The 15577-nt window shown below is 44.0% G+C and overlaps 2 protein-coding genes, 5 non-coding genes and 4 pseudogenes across 7 annotated transcripts in view; 2 read left to right on the top strand and 9 right to left on the bottom strand.

Annotated features, from left to right (window-relative positions):
- The window catches only part of LOC140291438 (uncharacterized), an 873052-nt gene that overhangs the window by 276480 nt on the left and 580995 nt on the right, over positions 1-15577 (bottom strand). The gene's annotated exons all lie outside the window — the stretch shown is intronic.
- LOC140291873 (NLR family CARD domain-containing protein 3-like) overlaps positions 1-15577 on the top strand; it is a 323587-nt gene that overhangs the window by 103454 nt on the left and 204556 nt on the right. The gene's annotated exons all lie outside the window — the stretch shown is intronic.
- On the bottom strand, positions 159-277 carry LOC140301049 (5S ribosomal RNA; annotated as a pseudogene).
- LOC140298549 (5S ribosomal RNA) lies at positions 547-665 on the bottom strand. Its single transcript, XR_011914185.1, has one exon. It is a non-coding gene; the product is annotated as a 5S ribosomal RNA (ribosomal RNA).
- LOC140298596 (5S ribosomal RNA) lies at positions 935-1053 on the bottom strand. Its single transcript, XR_011914228.1, has one exon. It is a non-coding gene; the product is annotated as a 5S ribosomal RNA (ribosomal RNA).
- Positions 1323-1441, bottom strand: LOC140297552 (5S ribosomal RNA). The gene has a single exon (XR_011913277.1). It is a non-coding gene; the product is annotated as a 5S ribosomal RNA (ribosomal RNA).
- On the bottom strand, positions 1711-1829 carry LOC140315787 (5S ribosomal RNA; annotated as a pseudogene).
- Positions 2099-2217, bottom strand: LOC140289866 (5S ribosomal RNA; annotated as a pseudogene).
- Positions 7371-7489, bottom strand: LOC140315860 (5S ribosomal RNA; annotated as a pseudogene).
- On the top strand, positions 8094-8212 carry LOC140299880 (5S ribosomal RNA). The gene has a single exon (XR_011914776.1). It is a non-coding gene; the product is annotated as a 5S ribosomal RNA (ribosomal RNA).
- Positions 12013-12084, bottom strand: trnaq-uug (transfer RNA glutamine (anticodon UUG)). Its single transcript has one exon. It is a non-coding gene; the product is annotated as a tRNA-Gln (tRNA).

The raw sequence follows: 15577 nt of genomic DNA on the forward strand, positions 1-15577 counted from the left end.
CTAATGTGATTATTATCTGTAGTTGAAAAAGAGAATCTCAGATCACTTAGTGTCTGCCAACAAAGCAGCAGCAGCTGAAGATGACCAACTTCCTCATGTGTCACAGGGTGATCAGACGTTGCAACAAAAGACATGCATGTGGTAGAGAGAAGAGAAAAAGCTTACAGCACCTGGTATTCCCAAGCGGTCTCCCATCCAAGTAATAACCAGGCCCAACCTTGCTTGGCTTCCGAGATCAGACGAGGTCGGGCATATTCAGGGTGGTGTGGCTGTAATCATCACTATCTGTCACAAATGTGCATTATATAGGTACTGGAATCATACGGTTACACTATGTGACCAGATAATTGCCGAGAAAGGCTGATATGTAGTGGGCACATCTTCATCCCTGATGTGATTATTACCTGCAGTTGAAACTGAGACTCTCAGATCACTTCGTGTCTGCCAACAAAGCAGCAGCAGCTGAAGATGACCAACTTCCTCATGTGTCACAGGGTGATCAGACGTTGCAACAAAAGACATGTAGGTGGTAGAGAGAAGAGAAAAAGCTTACAGCACCTGGTATTCCCAAGTAGTCTCCCATCCAAGTACTAACCAGGCCCAACCCTGCTTGGCTTCCGAGATCAGACGAGGTTGGGCATGTTCAGGGTGGTGTGGCCGTAAGCAACAATATCTGTGAACAATGTGCATTATATAGGTACTGGAATCATACGGTTCCTCTATGTAACCAGATAATTGCCGAGAAAGGCTGATGCGTATTGGGCACATCTTCTTCCCTGTCGTGATTATTCTCTCCAGCGGAAACTGAGACTCTCAGATCACTTCGTGTCTGCCAACAAAGCAGCAGCAGCTGAAGATGACCAACTTCCTCATGTGTCACAGGGTGATCAGACGTTGCAACAAAAGACATGCAGGGGGTAGAGAGAAGAGAAAAAGCTTACAGCACCTGGTATTCCCAAGTAGTCTCCTATCCAAGTACTAACCAGGCCCAACCCTGCTTGGCTTCCGAGATCAGACTAGGTCGGGCATGTTCAGGGTGGTTTGGCCATAAGCGACAATGTCTGTGAAAAATGTGCATTATATAGGTACTGGAATCATACAGTTCCTCTATGTAACCAGATAATTGCCGAGAAAGGCTGATATGTAGTGGGCATATCTTCATCCTTGATGTGATTACTACCTGTAGTTGAAACTGAGACTCTCAGATCACTTTGTGTCTGCCAACAAAGCAGCAGCAGCTGAAGATGACCAACTTCCTCATGTGTCACAGGGTGATCAGACGTTGCAACAAAAGACATGCAGGTGGTAGAGAGAAGAGAAAAAGCTTACAGCACCTGGTATTCCGAAGTAGTCTCCCATCCAAGTACTAACCAGGCCCAACCCTGCTTGGCTTCCGAGATCAGACGAGGTCGGGCATGTTCAGGGTGGTGTGGCCGTAAGCAACACTGTCTGTCACAAATGTGCATTATATAGGTACTGGAATCATACGGTTACACTATGTAACCAGATAATTGCCGAGAAAGGCTGATATGTAGTGGGCACATCTTCATCCCTGATGTGATTATTATCTGCAGTTGAAACTGAGACTCTCAGATCACTTCGTGTCTGCCAACAAAGCAGCAGCAGCTGAAGATGACCAACTTCCTCATGTGTCACAGGGTGATCAGACGTTGCAACAAAAGACATTTAAGTGGTAGAGAGAAGAGAAAAAGCTTACAGCACCTCGTATTCCCAAGCGGTCTCCCATCCAAGTACTAACCAGGCCCAACGCTGCTTGGCTTCTGAGATCAGACGAGGTCAGGTATTTTCACGGTGGTGTGGCCGTAAGTAACAATATGTGTGAACAATGTGCATTATATAGGTACTGGAATCATACAGTTCCTCTATGTAACCAGATAATTGCCGAGAAAGGCTGATGCGTATTGGGCACATCTTCTTCCCTGTCGTGATTATTCTCTACAGCGGAAACTGAGACTCTCAGATCACTTTGTGTCTGCCAACATAGCAGCAGCAGCTGAAGATGACCAACTTCCTCATGTGTCACAGGGTGATCAGACGTTGCAACAAAAAACATGCAGGGGGTATTGAGATGAGAAAAAGCTTACAGCACCTGGTATTCCCAAGTAGTCTCCCATCCAAGTACTAACCAGGCCCAACGCTGCTTGGCTTTTGAGATCAGACGAGGTCGGGTATTTTCACGGTGGTGTGGCCGTAAGTAACAATATGTGTGAACAATGTGCATTATATAGGTACTGGAATCATACGGTTACTCTTTGTAACCAGATAATTGCCGAGAAAGGCTGATATGTAGTGGGCACATCTTCATCCCTGATGTGATTATTACCTGCAGTTGAAACTGAGACTCTCAGATCACTTCGTGTCTGCCAACAAAGCAGCAGCAGCTGAAGATGACCAACTTCCTCATGTGTCACAGGGTGATCAGATGTTGCAACAAAAGACATGCAGGTGGTAGAGAGAAGAGAAAAAGCTTACAGCACCTGGTATTCCCAAGCAGTCTCCCATCCAAGTACTAACCAGGCCCAACCCTCCTATGTATGATGTTTTCTTTTCTTAGAGTATTCTCAACACGAACCAGATCCAACCTGCCGTGCCGATCCAAGACAGTCCCAAAGGTGTCGACTCCTCCTCTCTCCAGAGCCGCGCACCTAAATGGCCGCCCTGCCTGCTGCAGATCTGGGTTGTGGAAGAGCGGCTGCCGCAAAAGCTGTCCGAGATGTTGAATCTTACCGTCCAGACCTGGTCGGAATGCCTGCCAAGCCTCCATCACCTCAGCCCAGAAAGGATCAAGGTGACAGAGGCTCGTTGATGGGAGAACTTGACATAGGTTAAACATGCCATGGCGCCCGCAGGAGTTTATTGACTGCCCCAAAGCTTCATGCCAAAGATGCAGGTCCGGATTATTGAAGAGTTTTGTTAGCAGTCGCAATCTAAAAGCCAGTCGTTACGTGTCTATGTCCACGAGGTTGAGACCGCCGTTTTTCTTACCACCAATGAGAGTGTTATGCGATACCATGATTCTCTTACCTTTCCAGATGAAATTATTGAATGACCGGTTCAGGGCGGTCAACACACTCCGCGGCGCGGCATGGACATGCAGGGTATGGTAAAGCTTAGTAACCGCCAGCGCGTTGGCGACAACCACTCTTCCCCTATGCCCGAGGGCCCTCATCCTCCAGAGGCTTAAGGTGTTCTCTATCCTCCCTGTGACCGCAGACCATGATCTCTCCGCCGCAAGCTGCTCGTCCACCCCCAGGTACACTCCCAAAAACTTTAAGGGGCCATCTATCAAACATACCTGGGAGAGCTGCGGCGGAGCGGCCGCAGCTCCGCAGCACAGCAAGCCAGATTTGGACAGATTCAGCTTGCCTCCAGTCGCTTTGCAGAAGAAATCCACCAACCCCAGAGCCAGAGTTAGGCTCTTGGGGTCGGCTGCTACCAACGTAGTGTAGTCAGCGAACTGGAGGAGCTTTATCTGTCCTCCTCCGGAGGAGAGAACCCCCCGGACATCAGGATCCCTATCTATTAAACAGGCTAGCGGCTCCACAGCCAAGGTGAACAGCAGAGAGGAGAGCGGACACCCCTGTCTCACCGATCGCCACAGCCGGACGGGGTCCGTCAGGTTTCCATTCAGACTTACCCTACTCGTTGCCGAATTGTAGAGGGTCCGCACCCAGCCGACGAATCTGTTCCCGAACCCAAAGGCCTTCAAGACCCCCCAAAGGTACTCGTGCTCGACTCTATCGAATGCCTTCTTGAAGTCCAGGTTCAGGAAATACCCGCCACTCTCCTGCAGGAGCCTTAGCGTCTCCTTTGCGGTCAGTATGGTGTCATATATTGTCCAACTCGGTACACTGTAGGCCTGGTTTTTATTTATTATATGTGGCATTATGGGTTTGATTCTATTAGCCAGTATTTTCATAAATATTTTATAATCCGTATTTAACAAGCTTATCGGTCTATAATTATTCAAGTTATTTCTATCTCCGTTATTTTTATATATTAATTTAATTATTCCCTCATTAAATGTTCTAGGTATAACTATGTTTTTATTTTCCGTTATTTCTGTATAGATTTTCGTCAGAATCGGTACCAATTTATCACTGAAAGTTTTATAGAATTCAGTTGTCATCCCATCCCGTCCCGGACTCTTGTTGTTCCCTAATGACATTATTGCCCCCTCAACTTCTAATTTGAATATTTTATTGTCAGTTATCTGGGCTTCTTCCTTAGTTAATTTGTTTTTAATTAGTGAGAATAGATGATTCGCGTGAGTTCTATCTAGTGTGTCAGAGCTAAAGAGTCTTTGATAAAACAGCCGACTGACCTCCATCATGTCTCCCTCCTCGCACACCTCCACCTCTTGGTCATTCAGTAAGGAAGTTATCATGGACCTATTTTTGTTTCTCTTCTCCAATCCCAAGAAGAATGCTGTCGATTTTTCCCCCTCCACCCAATGCTGCACCCTTGCCCTTACGCAAGCCCCTTGACATTTCCTCCTGCCCAAATCGTCCAGGCGCTTCATCAAGAGAGACAGTTTGTATGTATCCCGGCTGGGATCATCATCCAACCTTACCTGTTCTTTATTTATTTCCTTCTTCAGTTGCCTCTCTACCCTATTTTCTTCCCACTTCTTATTGATACAGTAATGAATCGTTTTTGTTTTCAATCTTGTTTTAACGTGTTCCCACCATTCTAAAGGTTCCTGTATTATGTCCACTTCTTCATTTATATAATCTAGTTGATTATTAATGATATTTATATATTTACTATCTTCAAGTAAACTATTATTGAAGCACCATAGATTAAACTTATTTGTGACTTGGCGGTCCTTAAACGTTAAAATGATCGGACCATGGTCACTAATATGGCTGCTTCTATAATCAATTGTATTTATCCATTGAACAATATTTCTACTTATTAAGCATAGATCTATTCTAGTTTGCTTCAATATTCCTTTGATTACGCTCTTCCTTGAAAAAGCTACCTTGTCTTTATTTAATAATCTCCATATATCAATTAAATCATTTTCATTCATTATATTCAATAAAGCTCTTCTGCTGCTGTCATTTTTAAAAACATTTGCCGCCGAGACATCTAGTCGTGAGAGTGCCACATTCAAATCTCCTATTAGGATCGTGTTGGTGCTTATGAATCCCTTTAGATTTTCAAAATACCTCTTTCTCTCCGTTTCAATGTTGGGGGCATAGCTATTTATCAGTCTAATAATATTATTTTCATAATTTAGGTCTAATATTAATTGCCTACCCTGGTCATCTCTATGTATTTCTTTTATATCTTTAAATAACTTGCTATTTTTTATTAATACAGCTACCCCACAACATTTATTTACTCCATTTGAGATATAAATGCTGCCTACCCATAATTTCTCTATTTTTGCTAGTATATCACCATCCCAGTTAGTTTCTTGCAACACAACTATATCACAATCTACACTCAGGAAGAACTCCTCCATCCTCTTTTCGTTCCTCAGCCCCGCCACATTTTGTGAAAAGATAGTGAGCATAAGGAAAAGGGAGATGTACAGTCTACTTATCTGGCCAAACCCTTCATTTTAGTTTTTTCCGCACTTTTTGACCGATTCTCTCCAAAGGCGCCCTTTTTCTTGCCGTCAGTAGCTGGCGATCCATCTCCAAGCCTGAGCTGGGGGGGGGTTCGCTTGGGCCCATAGGCGATAAACATGTATCTGGGAGGGGCTCACTCCCCAGCTCGGGCGTTTGCTGCCTCCGTTCACTTCTTTTCGAAGTAGCCACTGAGTTGGTTGCATATTCTTCACTTGTTTTTTCGCCTCTATATTTAGTATGTGAGCTTACCTGAGCCCTTCCCTGTGCCAGCTCCACAGCCTGGTCCTTGGTATCCAGGGTAGAGCCCATTTTTCGGGCTCCCCCCGCCAGATCGCAGGCAGGACCCATTTTTCGAGTCCCCCCCAACTTCTGGAGCCTGCCCAGCGGAATATATCAGGGAGTCTGGGGTAATTTTCACTCCCGGAGGCTCACTCACCTCCAGATCCACCTCCCCCAGCCCATCAGATTCTTCATCTCCTGTTGAGTCTTGCCCATCCTCCTCACTTGCACTAGCACACACACAGTTTGTTAACGGGTTGCAGCAGACTATACATCGCTCTCCTCCCTCAACACACTCCCTGGCATAGTGCCCTTGACCACCACATTTGTGGCACACAAATTCTGGGCATTCTCAGACAATATGTCCCGGCTGCAAACATAATCGGCATACCTTTACCTGTCTATCGTGTATGACCCTGAAGAAGTGGTGTCCGTTGGCAGTGTTGAATTTTGCAGAGTATGGCAGAGACTGTACTGCATCTGTGAATCTCACCCTGACAAACCTTGTGCCATCCACAATCGATGTTCCAGGCCACATTCTCCTCTTTATTTTGGATACTGCTTCCACTCCCCATCCTCGCAATTTCTCCAAGATCTCCTGATCCGAAACGTATGCTGGCAAATTTAGAAAAGAGACAATCAGTTCATCATTTACCAGTTTCCTCCCCGTTACCACCATTGCTCCCATCTTGAAGCCATCCATTAATTTGTCTCTTGCTATTTCGTTGCTTAAAGGGATTTCATAGGATGTTGGCCCCAAGGGCCTACACCCCAGAATTCCTCCGCACAGCATGCGTATCGTCCTCAGAAGGTTAATAATTGTCACCTTCTCTGGCCCCTCAATATCTATGACCATTGTTAGCTCTTTTTTATAGGAAGCCTCTCCTATATCCTTCTCTGTCACCATTTTCCCAGTTAACTTGTCCATTGTCTCGTCCAGCCGGTCCACTGCCTCCACCAAATCATCCATCTGAAAAACAAAACAGAACAAAAAGCGCCTCCCCACCGCCTGCGCTGATGGGGAGGGATAATCCCCACACAGAAAAAGAATCAAGATCTATATCTATATTGCGGGAAAAACACACAAAAGAAAGGAAGGAAAGACAAAAACACTCAGCAAACAATTGGAGCGAGAGCTCCTCAGACCTGCTGCTGCACTCTGTGGCTCCCACACCTGTTGCTCATCAGAAAAATGGGCGTGTTCAGGGTGGTGTGGCCGTAAGCAGCAATATCTGTGAACAATGTGCATTATATAGGTACTGGAATCATACAGTTCCTCTATGTAACCAGATAATATCCGAGAAAGGCTGATATGTAGTGGGCATATCTTCATCCCTGATGTGATTATTATCTGTAGTTGAAACTCTGAGACTCTCAGATCACTTCGTGTCTGCCAACAATGCAGCAGCAGCTGAAGATGACCAACTTCCTCATGTGTCACAGGGTCATCAGACATTGCAACAAAAGACATGCAGGTGGTAGAGAAAAAGCTTACAGCACCTGGTTTTCCCAAGCGGTCTCCCATCCAAGTACTAACCAGGCCCAACCCTGCTTGGATTCCTAGATCAGACGAGGTCAGGGATGTTCAGGGTGGTGTGGCCATAAGCAACAATGTCTGTGACAAATGTGCATTATATAGGTACTGGAATCATACAGTTCCTCTATGTAACCAGATAATTGCCGAGAAAGGCTGACTTGTAGTGGGCACATCTTCTTCCCTGAAGTGATTATTCTCTGCAGTTGAAACTGAGACTCTCAGATCACTTCGTGTCTGCCAACAAAGCAGCAGCAGCTGAAGATGACCAATTTCCTCATGTGTCCAAGATCGGACGTGTTCAGGGTGGTTTGGCTGTAAGCAAAAGTCACCATGACAAATATATATTATATAGCTGCTGGAACCATATGTTTGTTCTAGTTTTTCACATAATTGGCTTGAGAGGCTGATGCTGATCCTGCACATGTTCTTCTCTTGTGTTGGTTCTCTACAGCTGAAAGTGAGACTCTCAGATAACTTTGTGTCTGTCGACCTCTTCTGTTCCCTGTGTGTAGTTTTGTGTTCAGCGTCACACAGAGAGACCGAGGCTGCTTAGTTAGATGAAATCATCACAAATTGCTCATTTTTAAACAGTTACATTATATTTTAGAAGTCAGAACACAGTAATAGATGTTGTTTCAGCATCTATAAAAAGCTGATTTGTGACTGATTATCTCGCTTACGGCCATACCACCCTGAACACGCCCGATCTCGTCCGATCTCGGAAGCTAAGCAAGGTTGGGCCTGGTTAGTACTTGCATGGGAGACCGCCTGGGAATACGAGGTGCTGTAAGTTTTTTACACCTGCAGGAGGCGCTGCTGCTCACTCAACACAGACAGCTTCTTGACATACATCACATTGGGAAGGAATCAGTCAAATAAATTCACTTTTCAATCTTTGTCAAACACTGGAAATGAGCGCACACATAAAACTCATTTAGGTCACTCTGTCATATCATCTTCCAGCACTGCTCAGCTCACAGTGACTTCATCTGTCTGAATTCTTCTGGATACCAAACACACACAAATATTATTGTCTCACGTTAGTCTGCAGACTGTTAACAGATCTTCCTGCAGTCTGCAGATTCATCCCATTTCCTTCCTTCCTAAGAATCCCTGCTGATATCCAAGGTGCTGATCCCAGATCTGCTCAGATGTCCCAGGTTCTCCTCTGCTTTTATCCTCACACACTGAACTGTCTCCTCATCTATGTGTTAACAACCAGAACCCACTGATGTGGGCTCAGAAATAAAGTTTCCAATGTTTTCCAAACACAAATGAATACATTTCAGAAATGTACTGAGGCCAGATAGAAAAAGTGCACGTGCAGCCACTTTAAACTGTCAAATAGGCAATGTAACGGCAGTTATATTTATGTTTCGCCACTAGATGCAGCTATGATTTTATGGCCATAGAGGAAGTCCGTATGACACGTTTGTTTTAAGTGTTTTGATGTTTATATTTATTGTTTAGCAATGTTTAAAGGATGTAGTTAATAACATTTGGTGTTAGGTAAAAGTTAAAAGTTAAAACTTGATAAGTTTAGTTTAAGGTGACGGTGATGTCACTTCCGGTTTTAAAAAGCGGTCCGGTAAACTGGTATCATTGATATGGATCCAATTAAGAAAGCAATCAACGAAGACCATAAGCGGTTTTAAGTTTACCGGTTTGTCCACTTGCAGGCCGAAGTGGTATATAAGTTTATGTTTGTAAATAATATATTTTCTTTTAGTTGAGGCATGTGTAATGTAATATTTGTACATCATTTGTGTTTTATCAGTTCTACGGTGTACTTGTGGTGAAAGCCGACGATGAAGACCACAGTAAAAATCAGTGAAAAGAACACAAGTCTCGTATCTGTAAACAAGCCGGCATATGTTTTTTTCCAAAGACCACGTCCAGCATTTGATTGAAATTGACCTCTCTGCCCCCTGTATTTCCACACTGCTGGTGTATCAGTGAGAACACTGAAACGCAGAATGCGACAGTGGGGCCTCTCAAAAAGGGAAGGCTACAGTAAAATGACAGATGATGAACTTGACAGCTTGGTCTCTGCCATCAAGCAAGACTCCCAGAATTTTGGTTGGTGCTTTTTACAGAAAGTTTTTCTTTGAATTATATCATGCACTTGTCCATAGCATTATAAAAAGATTTGTGTCATAATAGTAACATTTGAAATGACAGGGCTTTCCACAGGCGCCGGCTGCCGGCCATATAGCCTCCACAACTAAGTCTAGCTGAGGGCCGGCTACTTTAATGACTGCTATTTTTATAGCCTAAAGGCTATCAATATTATTTTTTCAATTTTCTAGTCTGTGCCTTAGTGGAGAGTCCTGGACATTATCATAACAACGGTCATCATAGCATGTATACCTGAGAAAAAGTGAAATGCCTAAATTGTTTGTTCACATGATTATCAATCAATATATCTTAAATAAAAGTGGTTTTCACTTCTTTTCCTACAGGTCACAGAATGGTAAAAGGTCGTCTTAGGGCTTTAGGCCACAGAGTTCAGTGGACAGAGTGTGGGATTCAATGCACCGGGTTGATAGTCTAGGAATACTACAGAGAATGACAAACCTCGGATGTGTTGTGAGAAGGACCTACAATGTCGCAGCTCCTCTGTCACTCGTACATATAGATACCAACCACAAGTTGATCAGGTAAGCTGACAGCAAAGGACATCACATGGACATTATATATTTATATATTAATTTAAAAAATGGTCTATGGCATACATTCTGCAGAGTTCTGGAATCTGGTGTAATGGACCACGATGTAGCTGCATTAAACAATTGATACATTTTTATTTCACAGATATGGTGTGGTAATGTTTGGAATAGATGTCTCTTCAAGGAAGGTCAGTGTCCCCATGGAGATTATAGTGTGTGATATAATATTCAACTTAATTTTGTTAAAGCTATACTTTTCTTTCAGGCAATTCTACACTTTTCTTTTGTCATCTTAAATGCTCCTAATAAGCTTATGGCGCACTAAAATGTAAAAGCAAGCCACCAGGTGTTGAAACTACACGCGAACTACAACGCAGGCCATGCTAACATTAGCCTGGTAGATCACAAGTTGTTTATATTCAGACACGGCAAGCACAAGAATAGCCTTGATGGACGTGGTAACTGGACCGCTGATAACTTGACAACATTCTCCGCTCCGACATCCGGGGGAGATGGAACGCACCATCACTTTCTCACCTCACACGTCAGGGAGGAGGGGAGCGTCACAGGTCAGGCAGGGGCAAGAGGGTGAGACTTTGGAGGGAGGGGGAGTTGTTCATGTTTAAATTTTTACTAAGTGCTGTGCTACATGCCAGAAAGGTAAGTATAGCTTTAAGTCTAATATCCCACATGGAACAATAGTTCATTCATTTATTATTCTTATAGTATTGTAGTTAATGTTTAATGTGTTTTTTATGTGGGGTTTATGTTTTCCAAATGCTCACAAAGATCATGTACCGACACGCTGCCAATAACAACAAGGCATCAACAGCCCAAGATTTCTTCCTTCAGACTGTAGAGACGCATGGTTTTCCATCCAGGTAACATGCTGTTTTGTTTTGAGGTTGCTGTTTTTATGTTTACATTGTTATATTTTTACAAGATGTTAAAAGAAATGTAAAGTCAACAATATTGTTGCCTTTACATTTCCACTGACATAATCACAATATTATATGTATGTCTTTACAGTGATCTGCTTTTCAAGGATGTTTCAGTCTTATAATATAAGCATTTTTATGTATTAATAAATTCCTTTACAACTAGTGTCTCCTCCAGGATTAGCAGATGATGAAACCTGTTGTGGATTTACAACAAAAATATAGAACAAATTTCTACAACACATTCCTGTACAACTTGGACCTGTGCATTGGATCTCTTTTTATCATAGTAGTATTGGAGACTAGTGTGTACATATATATAACTATTTATCATGTCTATCTATTCTTTGCTGCTCAGGTCGCTGATCGTAGTCAGGCCATCCTCCCATGATTAGATAGAGAGGACAGCTGATTCTCCTTTGCCTGCCTTTTGTGTTGAAGGACTGAGTCACACAGTTTTGTCAACCACATATTTTATTTTTTGGACTTTTTTGAAAGAGTATCCATACCAAGGAGTAAAATTGTACAATCCTCTTTTTCCTAAATCAGTACCAACTTGTGCGCACCGCATGGAGTTGGCGCTCAGATCCCAGCAGGCAGAAATTGCTGCTGCTTGATTGGATGATTGGTTGGCCCATGGGTGGGCACCGGGTTAATTATGCAGGCTTTTGAGTAGTTCTCCTTGTTGCTGATTGTTACCATGGGATTGTTTTTCCTGTTTCCTTCTCCTTTGGCTTCTGTGTCCAAATTCCAAATGGAGAGCATGGAAAAATATATGCATTGCCAATGAATATGCAAGAAGAAATCAAATAGATTCAATTAGTGACACACAGAGGTGAGAAGGCAAATAGCACAGACCCTCTCAGCTGAATGTTTCACTTTTTCCAATATTAACCAATTTAAGCCCTCTCTTTGGAATTGGTCAATCACACACTCTGGTGTGACTAACCTCATCCACTCATCTTCTTTCCAGAACACAACCATGAAGGTTCCACCGAGATTTGAACTCGGATCACTGGATTCAAAGTCCAGAGTGCTGACCTTTACACCATGGAACCCCTTCCACAGGTAAACTATGCTCTTAGTCATGCAAATGCTTGACAATATAAAGGTTTAAAGCAAATTGTTTGTTTTTTTTTGGCCACCCTTCCTGAGTCTGGTTCTGCAAGAGGTTTCTTCCTGTTAAATGGGAGTCGTTCCTTTCCACAGTCGCCTCAGGCACGCTCAGGATATATATAATATGCCAAATTTGGTGGCATGTTTACACATGTGTTTCATTCTTGGTTCAATTACTAATCTGTTTGTCACAGTCTGATGATATAAATGATCCTTGTTTGAATTAAGGTAATATATATCATTCCAGCATAATTGACAAGCACAGGGTAGAGAAGTCAAACACACAAAAGAGAGGAGAGGCAGTGAACCAGTGGGTGAAAGACTTCCTCGCTGAGTATGCAGAGAGCTTCCCACAAGTCTCCATTGTCCTTGAGGCAAACATCGACAGGTGCATCTATGGTCAGAAAGGCTTCGAGGACAGCAGCTTTCAGGAGATGTGGGAGCTCTACAGTCAGCATGGAAGATTCAAGAAAAAGCCAGAGCAGTTCACTGACAGCGAGACAGACAGAGCACAGAAGGCCTACAGCTCAGTGAGGAGGTGGTTGAACACACCGGTGACCCACATCACAAGTGTGACGATGAAGAGGTTCAGAAAGTATATTTATGAGAAGGAGAAAGTAAGTGTTCAGAAAGAGAAAGGTTAGAATTACACAGAAAATAACAAATACTCAAATAGGTGGTATTTAATCAACTAAGTGTTGAGTGTTCAGTGTTGTAAGTATGCTTGATTGTGTTTGGTAAGTGAAACATGGTATATCATACATTCTGATTGTTACACTGCCTTATTGTCCAGCAACTGCAGGAAAGCACCTCTAAGTATAGTCCTTCATTATGGCCCGGTGATGAAGCTGAGATGGTAGCTGCATGCGAGTCTGTGGAACGTAAGTAAGACACATCAGTTAATTTATATTAAGTAGTTTTATGTAAATAAGTCATAATATAAGATAAAAAATTTGATACATTTTTAGACTCTACCCAGTCTAAGACTGAAGATTCTGGTTCCAGAGACAAGGTAAAGCTGCCAGACTCCAGTGTTTCCCAAAGGCTTTTTCACCCCTCTTCACTGCCCAAGCAGCCTGAGTCCACCGCACCACCCAAGCAGCCAGAATCCACCGCACCACCCAAGCTTCCTGAGTCCACCGCAACACCCAAGCAGCCTGAGTCCACCGCACCACCCAAGCTGCCAGAGTCCACTGCACCACCCAATCTGCCAGAGTCCAGTGCACCACCCAATCTGCCAGAGTCCACCGCACCACCCAAGCTGCCAGAGTACAGTGCACCACCCAAGCTGCCAGTGTACAGTGCACCACCCAATCTGCCAGAGTCCACCGCACCACCCAAGCAGCCAGAATCCACCGCACCACCCAAGCTTCCTGAGTCCACCGCAACACCCAAGCAGCCTGAGTCCACCGCAACACCCAAGCAGCCTGAGTCCACCGCAACACCCAAGCAGCCAGAGTCCACCGCACCACCCAAGCTGCCAGAGTCCACTGCACCACCCAATCTGCCAGAGTCCAGTGCACCACCCAATCTGCCAGAGTCCACCGCACCACCCAAGCTGCAAGAGTCCACCGCACCACCCAAGCTGCCAGAGTCCACCGCACCACCCAAGCTGCAAGAGTCCACCGCACCACCCAAGCTGCCACACAAGAAGCGCATATCCAGGATCCCGCCCAATCAGCTAGAATCTGCTGCACAGCCAACTGAAGCCCCGTCCGCATCCCAAGGCCAGGATTATCCACTGAAATCACCTCTAAGTGACTCACCTGTAAGTAACATTTACAGTGAATGCAAACATAAGTGTGAGACGCTTCTTTAAACTGTGCTCCATGTGTATCATTGCATGTTACAAATAATAAAAACAACTTAGCTTTGTACGTGTTGTGCGTGTTATAGGTGGAGTTAGAGGGCTGGGTACGTCTTTGGGAAAACCCAAATGGCATTCCAGCAGCTGACATCTCATGGCTAAAGGAGGACACAGAGAGAGGTCTCTTCACTGCCGTTCAAATCTACAAGGACATCACTGGTGTGCTCAAGAGGCGAAGGGTGATGAAGTCAGACCGCATGTGGTTTTCCCCTCCAGAACCTCCAGGCTTCGTCGGAGGTGCTCTGCCTGTACCACACCTGTTTTTCCACAGCCGTGTCTTTGCGTGGCGCCCTGTAGGAGTCTGGAGATGTTCCCTGAAGTGTCCTCGTGGCGATGAGTGTGTTGGAAAGGGTCGTAATGTGTACCTGTACAAGTCTGGCTACCACCACCGGGTATAACTCAATTCAGCTGTGTTAGAGTAAAAACATCATGGCTGAATAATGATTACATTGTATCTAAACATGTAAAAGGAAAAGTTCCTTGAAAATCATCTGGATTTGATGATATATTGTTATATGTTATTATCATTATTGTTATTATATACACACATGGACAAAATTGTTGGTACCCCTCAGTTAAAGAAGGAAAAACCCACAATTCTCACTGAAAGCACTTGAAACCTACAAAAGTAACAATAAATGAAAATTTATTGAAAATTGAATAATCAAAATCAGCCATTACTTTTGAATTGTTGATTAACATAATTATTTTTAAAAAAGAACTAATGAAAGAGGGCTGGACAAAAATGATGGTACCCATAACTTAATATTTTGTTGCACAACCTTTTGAGGCAATCACTGCAATTAAACGATTTCTGTATTTGTCAAAGAGCGTTCTGCAGCTGTCAGCAGGTATTTTGGCCCACTCCTCATGAGCAAACTGCTCCAGTTTTCTCAGGTGTGATGGGTGTCTTCTCTAAATGGCATGTTTCAGCTCCACAGATGTTCAATGGGATTCGGATCTGGGCTCATGGAAGGCCACTTTAGAATAGTCCAACGCTTTTCTCTCAGCCATTCTTGGGTGTTTTTGGCTGTGTGTTTTGGATCGTTGTCCTGTTAGAAGACCCATGACCTGCGGCTGAGACCAAGCTTTCTGACACTAGGCAGCACATTTCTCTCCAGAATGCCTTGATAGTCGTCAGATTTCATTTTACCTTGCACACATTCAAGACACCCTGTGCCAGATGCAGCAAAGCAGCCCCAAAACATGAGCTTCCTCCATGTTTCACCGTAGGGACAGTGTTCTTTTCTTCGTATGCCTGGTTTTTGAGTCTATGAACATGGAGTTGATGTGCCTTACCAAAAAGCTCCAGTTTGGTCTCATCTGTCCAAAGGACATTCTCCCAGAAGCTTTGTGGCTTGTCAACATGATTTTTTTCAGCAGTGGTTTCCTCCTTGGTCGTCTCCCATGAAGTCCACTTTGCCTCAAACAACGACGAATGGTGCGATCTGACACTGATGTACCTTGGCCTTGGAGTTCACCTTTAATTTCTTTGGAGGTTGTCCTGGGCTCTTTGGATACAATTCGAACGATCTGTCTCTTCAATCTGTCATCAATTTTCCTCTTGC

This window comes from Leuresthes tenuis, unplaced genomic scaffold (assembly GCF_036924035.1).
Source record: "Leuresthes tenuis unplaced genomic scaffold, fLeuTen1.0.hap1 SCAF_1, whole genome shotgun sequence".
NCBI lineage: Eukaryota > Metazoa > Chordata > Actinopteri > Atheriniformes > Atherinopsidae > Leuresthes > Leuresthes tenuis.